Source organism: Marmota marmota, unplaced genomic scaffold (assembly GCF_001458135.2).
Source record: "Marmota marmota marmota unplaced genomic scaffold, marMar, whole genome shotgun sequence".
NCBI classification, from domain to species: Eukaryota; Metazoa; Chordata; class Mammalia; order Rodentia; family Sciuridae; genus Marmota; species Marmota marmota.
In genome coordinates this window covers 13,006,878-13,019,750 of record NW_025999961.1, presented here as the reverse complement: position 1 = coordinate 13,019,750, position 12,873 = coordinate 13,006,878, and positions in this window count along the sequence as shown.

The following is a 12,873-nucleotide window of genomic DNA, read 5'->3' as shown; positions in this document are numbered from 1 at the left end:
AAATTACTACATGGAAGTAAGACAGAGTACCTTCAGTTATACATAGTGAACTTTGGGTTTTCTCAAATATTCAGTCAGATGATTGAGCCCTCATAATCTGGTAGAAGCTACTTGTATTTTATGTTCTTACCCCGAGGGAACACAGGTTATCTTTAGTATTTGAAAATGTTCTGAGTTTAAAGTACCTTTATATTCCCCTTGAAGTTAATGTATTTTTTCCAAATAATACATGATCATGACACTCCTTTTGGAAGAATATCAGGGTCACTGTTTTCTTCTTTCTTCATTTCTTTATTTTTTTTTAATTACAACATAAGAGATTAGCTCACTTCACTGGCTTTAAACAACATAGTTTAATTATTTTTAAAAAATTTTTGAGGATCTGTATTCTGTATGCAGTATTATTAGATTCAGAAACCATTCTATTTTGTCGACTGGTATAGGAAAGGATCCCCTTTAAGCTCTTTTAAGATGCTGTGTGAATGGACTTTCTTGTGACAATGACTGATAATTTCAGCTTTATATGGGCCATTGTCCAGAGGGCACCCTCAAATTCTAGAGGTGACATTACCAAGAGTAGCTTGCATTTCCTTTCCACTGGGCTTCGCCAAAATGGCCATTGAAGTCTGCAAGGCGAATCTGCAAAATAAATCAATCAGATACATAAAATCATAGGTATGGTTGCGTAATCTCAGGGATGGCATTTTTCCATGTTTTACATGTTCTGAAGATCAGAATAAAAAGATAAATCATGTCTATGTTCAATGGGAATCAATTATTCAAGTTTGTGATCATTACAAGATAGGGAACACTGAGGTCATCTCAAAACACTCATTCATATTTTCTTATGCCTCTTTATTCTCACCACACTGAAAAATAGAATAGATTTTCTAAACTTGGATCAGGAAAGAGTTTTTACCTTTGCAAAGTATTACACTGATCCAGTTAGAAAAGACTGAGTATTGATTAAAAATATTCAAGACTCTTTTCTGTCTCAACTCTGAATATCAGCACAAAGTCTTGCATGTATACTAATAAATTCTATTTTATCAAATTATCGATATTGATTCTATTGTTAATCTTTGTGCCCCTATTTTTAAAGTCTAGATTCTTTTAATGCTTCTAGCTAACTAGCAGAATGTTAAATATAGGGAAACTATCTGAGAAAGGCATATAGATTCAAAAACATGAATTTTCATTGTATCCACATTTCTATAAACATGATAAAAAATATTATCCTGTAGTAAATGGTGCCCATAATATATCATTACCCCTAGTTCCTTAATCCAGGTAAGGATAGAATTTTTGCATTTTATGGAGGCAAAAACTTGGACCTAATGGCATAGAGTTAATAGGAAAAGGTTTTGCAGAGGTGGAACTTGAACCAAGATAATTCCAAATACACTGTTTTTTGTTTTTTCATTGAAACATCAATAAAATACTGGACATGATTCCTAATGAAAATGATAAACACAGAATTTTGCTTGATAAATGCAAGGTAAGTGTGGTATGTATTCCAAATTTTTTATAGTAATATTTCATAATTTTAACCTCTACTTTTCTTCAATACCTGTTTTTCTGTTTTACTTTTATTTTTGAGAATAAAGAAATAACCAAAGCAATGAACAATTAATTACCGGAGGAAAGTACTCCAGATTTTTTTATGATACAACATAGAGAGAATTTTTGCAATTTTCCCTTATTTTTAATTCTAATGAAATAGTGCTATAGCCAGGCACAGTAGTTTGGGAGGCTGAAGCAGGAGGTTTACAAATTTGAGGCCCACTTCATCAATTTAGTGAGGCTTTAAATAATTTAGCAAGATGCTGCCTCTAAATAAAAAAAAAAAATTAAAAGGACTGGGGATTTAGCTCAGTGGTAAGACACCCCACTGTTCAATCCCTAGTACTACTACTACTACTACTACTACTACTAATAATAATAATAATAATAATAATAATTTTAAAAGCAATACATATGGAAGATCTTTTATAATGACTTAGTTTTGTTTTGTTAAGTGTGGCAATTCTGTTTTAAATACTTTGTGTATGTAAACTTCTAGGTTATACCCAAATGATAAAAGAAATATAATCATTTTTCTATGTGTTTTATGCAATCTTTATATGACTCAAACTATACTTATTAGTTAAGGTTTTGATGTATTTTTTTTTCAGTGTTGGGGATGGAGAAAAGGAACTTACATGTGCTAGGCAAACTTTACCACTAAGCTGTATTCCCAGTTTTAGATGGACATGAATTAAAGAAAATAATTCATCACTGGTCAGCTCAAAAGAAAAAAATGTACTTGATATATTTCATTTAAACAATGAAATCAATGTTATTCAAGAAATTAATGTTAAATATTTACTGATAATGTCACTACTACTATTACTATTACTACTACTACTACTACTACTACTACTAATAATAATAATAATATTAAAAGCAATATTAGGAATCTGTAACAGATGCAGGATCAATTCTTCTTGAACTGGTTATTTGATTGCCGCTATGATTGCCCCAGGATATCAAACTCTCACTGCTTCACTGCCAGTGATTCTCCAGGGAGTTTCCATAAGCCTTCCCACTGGAACTGGGGTAGAACTATTGATCCTGCTTGTTCTGAGGCTTCAGCCTCTTGGACTTCTCAGTTAATGGTTCTTCCAACTGTACAGGCCTACAGACAACCATTGTGGACTATCCACCTAGTGGCTGTATACACCAATCTAATAAATCCCCTATTCATAATTGTACTTCCTGTTGGTTCTGTTCCTCTAGAGAACCCTGACTAATACATCAGGTGTAAGGATATCAATTTTTTCCTGAAGAAATTAATTTCAAATTGGGACCTGAAAGTAAATAGCTTTCTGAACATGGATAGATTATGCAGAAGTTTAGATCTGTCTACTTATGAATGCCATAAGGCAGGGACAAGTTTGGCCCATTTGAGCAAATGAACTAGTGTCCTGAAGCCGAAATAATGATTATTTGATGTGGAATAGGAGCAGATTGCTACGCATTAGGGGAAAAAACATTGTGGATGCTCAAGAAAGTGAAATAGGAGTGATTGAAGAGAGATTCATCAATGTGATTACACAAAATAAATAGGAAAATTTACACAAAATAAGTAGAAAATACATACCTGGATGTTTTTCTTGGATAAGAAAAGATGACTAAAGGAGTAAAACTTGGAATTCTTCTCAGGCTTCCAGTATATGCATATGTTTAGTTTCTAGCCTAAGGAATATTAGAGATAAAAATTAAAGATGATAATTTTATTTTGCTTCTGAGGAACTTACATGCAAAACATATATGATACCCAATGGCAAATTGAGTGCTGCAAAATGCATCCTGTCACATCTGTCATAACTGGCTCTTCGGTAATAACTTTATCATTATTAAATTTTCAGGCATTTGCTCCTTTCCCACTTTTTTCTATCTTAGCTTTCCTGAAAGCTATTGTATACTCTCCGTTGTGCATTAGAAAAAAAATAAAAACATGCATTTTTGTGTGCCAATTTCAAAATGTGAAGTTCATGTGACCTTTGATGAACATAGTGTTACCCTCTTTCTTGCTTATAGTTCTCAAGAAAGACTATAGAATGTGCTGAAAACGCGCCATCCTCAGTAAGGGGAAGTGGGTCAGAAAAGCTTGGGGTCTGTTTCTGACCCCCTGCTCAGGAGTGGGTATACATCCCAGGATAGGCTATCTTTCAGCATACCTCAGTTCCAGTTCAAGAGAAGTATGCATTGATAAGACTAGAGAAAACTTCAGGAAGCTTTCTTAAACCTTAGGGACCAACAAGCAATTAATCCTGGATTCCATTGTCCCTTGATGCCTATCTGTAGGTTAAAAACCTACTTCATGTAACTTGGTGCGAGTGTGAGAGATCTGCCTTACAGAATTCAGTCAAGTCAGCAACCAGGCACATTGAACATACTTTACTGGAAGGTTGGAATTTCCTTATATTTAATACTGAAAAGCATCAAGGAGAAAAAAGTAAACAAACAAAAATCACCCTAATTTCATAAAATCAATAATTACCATGAAAGATCAAAGTGGAAACATTGGTCTTTTATTGATATAGCCAGCCTGCGTTGTATATGAAGGTCTCTTAAAATATTTCATTTAGATAGTTCTATTTGAAACAAAATGTCCCATGACATTTACAATTCACTGGAATCTTGCACTAAAATTATTTTAAGCTGGATGAGGTGGTTTTTAGAAATGACTTTTGACAAGAAGCCAATTTTTGTTGATGTTGAAATATGTCAAATATTAAGTCAGTAAAGAGGATCTGCTTAGCAGTCGAATCTTAATTTTCTGGTAAAGAATTGAGCTACATTTTCTTAATAACATCATTTATTAAATTCAATGTTACCTTAAAATTAAAAATGCATTGACAGTATCACACTAAGTTTGATAATTATGTGACTCTAATCTTTATTCTAGATTTTGGTTTAAAAAAATCCTATTACAATACTCCCTATTGCTACCATCTTCTTTCATACCCTTCTCTAATATTATTGTCCTGAAAATGGTTATAGCCTCTCCATTGTTCTTTTATTACTCTGTTTATACACAGTCCAACTCATTCCCTATATTTATATAGTTATGACTTTGAAATGCCAATGTGATTTTCTATTTTCACGCTTGAACTATCCATAGCCTAAGAATAAAGTTAAAAATGCTTAGCTTGTCAGAAAATTCTTCCATGTTTCTCCAGTGAACTTGAGTAGCTTTTACACCATGGACACTTAGTTCTAACTGTATCATTTTAGGTGACTACTTGGGTTTCCTACGAGAGACCTAATCTGTCTGTTTCCCCAGATTCCTTACTAGCTTCACAATTCTGTTGAATTTGTTCTTTTTTAAACAAAATATTATTTTTGTATTTGTATCAAAATAGTCTGGGTAAGTTTTATAAACGTTTAAGTTTTATTTAAGTGTTTTCAATGTATTTATATTATTGTGTCTGAAATACACGTCCAACCAAAAGATCATATTTGAAAAACGACTGGCGATTATACTCCTCTTTTCCTGATCCATTCTCTATGCTAAAAGGGACATAACTTTTCATTCAAGGTCATTAGGTAGGTCACATTACCAAAGCAAAATACTTAAAGACATTTATTTTCTTTAGTAAGAAAGAAATTATTTTATTTTTAGTCACACAATACAGTAGCTCATGTTGTTGGGTCCCTTAATATATGAGATCCAAGAAACCACTAGACATAAAAGATAGTAATATGAGAAATTATTTGGCAAAAACAGAAACATAGATAAAATGACACCAATTTTCCTTATCAATATTCATATAGTGAAATATTAATCCCCAGTGTGATTTTATTAGGAGGTGGGTCATCTGGGATTTAGTTAGGGGTTAACAGAGCCCCAGGATTGGGGTTAGTGCTCTCATATCTGAGGATCCCTCACTCCTTCCACCATGTAGGACAAAGGGACTATTTGTCTATTTATGTCCCAAGAACCAGTCTTCACCAGAAACTGAATTTGTCTAGACTTGATCATGAATTTTCCAGACTCTGGAGCATTGAGAAATATATTTATATTGTTTATAAACTACAGTCTATGGTATTTTATTCTAACATCTTGAAATGACTAATACAGTGGATTAAATAAAATATTGCAGAAAAGAAATCAAAGCAATCTCTTACTAATACTTAAGGCAGGATTACTAAGAGAAAAAGAATATAAATGAAAGGTCACTGGAAAAAAGTATAAGTTTTGTTCTGTTTTATGTAATGAGGTATATATATAAGTTTGAACATTAATTAAAATTATTCAATGGTGGTAAAATTCATGATGCAAACCATCTGCATTAAATTTCTATAAATATCTCATTTGTCAAATCAAAATACATAAAATATAGTTCATGTTATAAAAATGTTAGTGTTTTAAAGAAAATTTAGCTCTAGTTTTTGAGGAAATATGAAGTGTACAGGTTCAGTTATAGGTGGTTTGTACATAAATTTATAGTAATTTCTTGGAATTACTCTCCTGAGTTTTCCCCTTGTTTTGCAGTTAAAATAAAAATAAAAAATAATTACATACTATACTTACTAATTGGAAATAAAATAGAAGACTATCAAATTCAATTTAAATGAATTAAAAGTTATTTTTTTCTCATAAGGTAAGAAGTACCAAGATAAACAGTAAGTTCCATTGCATGTGTCATTAAGATATGAAGATTTCTTGAATAGCATTTGTATTACCATAGGCAGATTCTCATTTTTTTCATAGAATTTGGCACCTTGCCTCACATGTATTCTTCTGTTATGGGTCAAGCAAGGAAGAAAAGAGAAGGCCAAGCAATTTCCCACTGAATAGACTAATGCAAAAGTCACAAACATCCATTCTATTTTTTGTCAATAAGACTTAAGTCACATCACAACTGAAGGGGTTAGAGAAGCAAGAAGGTGTAGCCACAGGTAAACTGACCTGTGTTTTACAAAAATTGAATAAAAGGGGAGGAATCATTACTTAAAAAAAAAAAAAAAACAAGAGAGACCAGAGAATGGAAATTGGTTAATAGTTTCTGCCATACAAGGTCCTAAACTGACAAGGGTATTCATATCAAAACAATGAAAAAATTCCTATTTGTCCATATTTCATATACCCAGAAATAATCTACTTGAAAAATTTTTGAACTAATCTACCTAGATTTGTTTTTTAACTAGTGGTGCTTAACCACTTCACTGTATTACCCATTCCTCCCCCATTTTTTGTTATTATTATTATTTTTTTTTTATTTTGAGATAGGGTCTCATTAAGTTGTTGAGGTTGGCCTCAAACTTCTGAACTTTCTTCCTCAGCCTTCCAAGTTTGCTAGCATTACAGGCATGAGCCACTACATATCCCTGAAATGTTTTAAATGCATACAAAATTCAGCTATCTTAAATGTAAATTAAATATTTGTTCTTATCTCTTATAAATTTGTATATAATAACTTAATGTATAATATAAAATAAATGTAAAATATTACTTTTTTGTAATAAAACAAAAATCCCTATTTCTGACATTTCATTTGATAAGACAGAGAAGATATAATATATATATATATATATATATACACACACACACACACAAGCATATATATATCATATGATACAATACAACAATTTTGGGTATATTTTCAAAAGAAAATTAGTGTCTCAAAGTGATACTTGGATATTTGTTTAATTCCTTATTTACTTCCATAATAGCCAAGATGGAAACAACCTAAATTTCTGTCAGCAAAATTAGTGAATAAAGAATGTGATACAGGCAGTCTGAGCTGCTTCCTCTTGTGCTGCAGCCTAAGTCGATCCTCTTCCACAGAGCTGTGCTTTGCCTGTTCGTAAATCCTATCTCAAGAAGAGCACTGTGAATTAGTTGCACTAAAAGCTGGTAACAATGAGTCTGCATCACTCAAAGAGGCAGCAGCCAGGGCTAGTAACTCTTAAGAGTCACCAGCAGCCAGAGAATGGCACAGAGTCACAGAGAACTGCCAAGAGCTGATAACTCCAGCCACTAGAAGTGGTCCAGGGAGTTGTCAGTAGCACCAACTCCAGCTGCTAGAGGAGCAGTGAGGAGGGCTGCTAACACTAAGAGGTGAGAGCCACAGGCATTCAAAGCCCAGAGCTTCTAAGGAGCTGCACTTTGCCTACTTGTAATTTCTATCCAAATTGAGCAAAAGAATCCTCAGCCAGTTGCTAAGGTGTTGTCTCTCTCCCATCTGAGATTCTGCTACTGTTTACACCCAGGGAGAACTGCTTCTTTAGAAGGGCAGCCAGACAAGTTTGTGGGAACCCCCCTGGTAGCCTGGAGGTCCTGCAAGCTTCTATTGCAAATGGCTAAGTCCTGTTTCACAGGTTCTTTCTCACTGGGCCACCAAAGCTTTTTGTTGACCAGAAGAAGAAGGAGAAGGAAAAGGAGAAGGAGAGAGTCTGAAAAGTAAGATAAAAATAAATTTTCAAAAATATATTCTTATGACACTTCTTTTCTCTACTATGATCCCCACATCTCTTTACTCACCTTGTTCTTCATGTCCCTGTTTCTACTAACAGCCTACTCTAAGAAATCTTAATCTTTTTTCAATTATTATCATCAAAATCTTTCCTTCCTCTACCCTCTATCATATTGTGAAGCCACATCCATAATTCCAAGTGTTTGTTACAGCAGCCCTCCTCTCTAGGTACCAAAAGTTTTATCAGTTAGGGTTCAACAAGAGATGTGAAACAAGTGGGAAGCTTACATATTGACAGATCTACTGTGAAAAGACTGAATGATTCCAGGGCAAGTTACATTAAATGGTGGTGTGGTATATCATCAGCCCTGAAATCTTTCAGTACTTGATGGTAGTGGGAATTTCTGCAGTCTCTCCAGGAATACAGAACTGCTTTTGGTTTACTATTTTTATTGCAGAGGTTGTTCTAATGACTGTCATTTTGCCTTTCCTACCAAACAGCTCTGACTTCCCAGGTCTAGAAAACATGTGGGAGTTCCCCCATTTTCTGTGTATTTCTATTCCAATAATACATTCTAAACTGTAGAAATACCTGAGAATAGGTCTGGGGACCCAGTGAATTCAAGGTGATGCAAATTTACAATAACCTTTAAACTCTTCTCTGATAGATGACAGTGAACTTTTAGATACCATGGAATTAGGGATATTTCAATGTGCATATTCAGGAATTAACAAAAATTCTGATTGATGCCCTTTCTCAAAGTAACATCACCCTGTAAATTGTCATATGTGCCTTTGGAAAATACTAAAAGATATATTAACAGTAGAAATATTTATTGGTGCTTCAAATTGCTACTTCAAATGGAAGTATTTGTTTAATTCCTTATTTACTTCCATAATAGCCAAGCCTGCTTTTCATTATTGACACTCTGGGTATATAAACTGGGAAAAGATGAGGGTGTAAGACTTTCTGTTTTGGTGAGTCAATTTGGACTTGTATTTATTTAACTTAGGACTATTCTGCTTACAAGTGAAGTAAGACATGTATTTTCTAGAAAAACTAACAATTTTAAGTGGGCTTCAGAAGGAGAAGTCTCTGCATATTCCATGTTGCATGCAAGGTTTTCTTCCCCTGAAGCCACATGACCTGGAAAATCTGACTGCATTTAAAACATCAGTGGTAAATAGAGACACTAGCTGGATCTATGGCAGACACTTTCATGGTTGAATTACTGTGTTGGTTCTAGAATTTGTCAGCATAGTCCTGCAACTTTCCTACTGAGAAGCCCCTTTGGCTTGCTATGGGCCTTCAGAGAGACATAGGCTTTACTAATGTGCCACACAGATATCCCATATCCCCAGCTGCCCAGATGACAGAGAAACAACAATCCTCAAATTTAACTTGTGTAAAAGAATGTTGTCTAACAAGTTCATGAAAATATATGAAAAGAAAATGAAACATTTTTATATATCTTCTTGGAAAATTACTTAAGGCCAAGATCAGCAGTTGTATGCTTTTGACCCACAAGATACTAACTTAAGAGCAACATAATATTTCAGCCAATTATTTAATTTAAATATAAGCTTAAATTAGCAGTGTAATAAGCCTCTGATTAGGCAAGTATTATATTTTGTTGGTCTACATTTAGTAGTTTAATCAACCACCCTCAAGGGTGGCTCTGTAAGAGAATACCAAGTCCTTTAATTACATTTTAATGCCCCTCACTGAGTTAGCACCATTGAAGGGAGTTTAGCAGATTAATCATATTCTTTCTTCTAAGATGCTTTTGGAAAAAAAAAAAATTACTGGAGCCCTGTTTCAATTTTTTTAGGTTAGTATTCCTCAGAAGCCATTAAAATAAATAGAATCATTTTTTTTTTACTCATAGAATGTGAATAATACTAGCATACAAATCAAGCATTCAGATAATTGCAGGAAATATGTTTCAGTTCTTAAATTGGAAGAAAGAATTACTGTGTAGTACACGAAAATATGTTGTTAGATATTCTTTCGCTGATGCATAGACTTGGCATCACCTTCAATGAAAAGTTTATGGAAGAATCATAAGATATATTAACTTCTGTGAATTACTGTGTGCCCCCGGAACAAATAAAATGGTTTAAATTTTGTTAAAGGCCTATTAAACAATGATTAACAATTATTAATGTGCAATTTATGGTGAAATATAATGCCAAAATATTTAACTTAAGGTACAGTAAAATTTGGTGGTTTTGTTTTTGCTCTAAATTGTGTATTGACTCACTTATGGTACATAAAATATTTCTGTAATCAGACGTTATTGGATTTTTTACTGCTTTATTACCTAAGTTTATTGTTCAATCAAAAAAGCATATATTTTAGTGCCCATGTTGACAGGAAGTAATTCCAAATCCTTCATGCTGAAATTCCTCTTCATATTTTCTCCTACTGCCCTTGGTGAATAAAAGAGGAACTAGTCAGCAGATTTTATATTTTCTCAATTTGTTTTCTCTCTTTACTTTATGTAATATCAGTCATTATTAAACACTTGCATGAAATGCTGAAGACTTCAAGTGTGGTTTTAGAACTAGTAGCAAATATAAACATTGAAGATTTGTGTAGGATCTTTTAAATCTACTGATTAGTTTTAGTAAAAAGTAAGAAAATATAAATTAAGTAGAATGAAGAGAGATATGAAGACTTTTTTATTTCACTGAGTCAGTTTTAATAACATAAAATAAAAAGTTAATTTTACATTATAATTAAGTAAAAGATTGCATTTTGAAAATTTCCATATGTGCTTATTTGTTGAAAGAATTTGTTTCCTACATACACTGCACAGTCCAATCTAGGCTACCTTTATTAGAAAGGTATTTTTAATGAGAAAATAACATTCTTCAAGAAATAGAGTTATTTATTTTTTCATTTTTATATATTAAGAAAAAGTCAAAGAGGTTACTATTCTATATAGTAAATTTTGTTTCTTGTTCAGCAAATCAAAAATTATATCTTATTGAGCCTTAGTGATGTGAAGGCCTAAACAGTTAAACAGTCTTGATGGATTTGGTCAGGTAATTGTTATATCAGTAATTACTGCAAAAACAAAATCTCAGGGGCAGATGGTGGAGAAAAGATCCTTCATTCTCAAGCATTAGCATAAAATCCATGAAGGACAGATCAAGATCATTTGAATAACAGAATGTAGAATGACTTTTCTCAGGATCCCTGATGATCTGTTGACAATTCTGAAAGAAAGAAATGAGAGAATGTAAGAACCTTCTTAGGCAGACAAACTGAGCAATCACACAGCCCACAGTGATAGTGTGTTTACTGAGTAAACAGAGACTGTTCTATGTATTTTAAATTATGAAATCCTGTACAACAACCCCTCCAATCCTTTAGGTTAAGCTAATCCCATTGTAATTAAGAAGAAAAAGGTAAAGAACAAATAAAGAAATCTTAAATGAGTTAAAATGGAAACAAATACAGATGAGTTCAAGGAAAAATATAAAGGAGGTTAATTTTTTGAAAATCACACTAAAGAGTAGGCCATAGAAATTTTACACAATGCCACATAATTTTCCTTCTGATTGCATATTTTCAAACTATGTTGTGTTTTCCTCATGAAAAAGAAAACAAACTATACTGAGCAAACTATACAAATTATACTTCAGAAAATAATCTATTTTAGTATAATAGGAAATTTGGAAAAGGCATTTTAATCAGATTTTTAAAATGTGAGTAGTCCAGGCACTTCTTAACGTAAGTAAAATTACTCAGAATTCAACAATTATTGTATTCATAATTATAGAATTAAATGAAAACAGAAAAAATGATAGTCATTACATTTTTATACTTGCAAACCTTTGTCATTATAGTTCAGAATATGCATAAAATTAAATCTGAAGAGAAATTGTGCAAATCTTTATTTATACTTTAAAACATGCTTATTCAGATGGTAAATGTTTATAAAACACTAAAAATAATAACATGATCTTAACACATAAGCAAGTGCATGAAAAATTTTTTTAAATATGGTTGCTTAGTGTCAGATGCCTTTGTTGAGAAAATGATTGTATGATTTACAAGTGTTTGGCTTTCTAAAACTTTTCCAGTCTTTATGCCATCATCTGCTTTAAACTACTATTCTACTTTCATTCCTAATCTCTATGATCTTGAGATTCATTATCTCTCCCCTCAGTAAAATTAAAAGATAGTGATAGTTTTGTTGTTGTTGTTGTTGTTGTTTATCACAGTTTCTAAGAAGACTAGAAGGTCTTCTGATAGTCTAATAAAGAAGTGGATGGAATGTAACAATGTAGTTATAAATAAAGATGACTAGATAACCAAGACAGTCAGCTAGTCAGTCAACAAGCAGAGAATTACTAGGAGAATTTCAGAATGTTAATCACTTTCAAATTATGGAGCACATACATCATGTAAGGTACCTATTGACTTTAAACCCGAAATCACATGTTAACTGTTTCATTAAGCTATTGGCAAATAGTATAGAAATGTTCATTGTTTTTTAATTCTATACCCTTTGACCATTAGTTTCAGAGGCTATGAGATATTGTTTGGTGTATATGTATTTTAATGTGGATTCTTAAAATAGATGCAAAAGTAAGAGAGACAGCTACCATATGTGTCATGTCCAGACCCTAATAGGTGGGCTACTGTTACAGATCAGCAAGGTTAAACAATGTCACTTTGTCACCTGGATAAAGAGAAGCAGAAAAAAGATCCCTCAGTAATCAGGTCTGAGGACAGACAAAAACAAAACACAGTGCAAACCATAACAACCTAATTTTTTTCTCATCTTGGTTGACATAAGCCTTGCTGTTTCTCTGCCAATTACAAACTAGCTGTATTCTGTCCCCCCCCCCTCCTCCTCCTCTATTCCTCCTCCCTCTTCATCTCCTTATC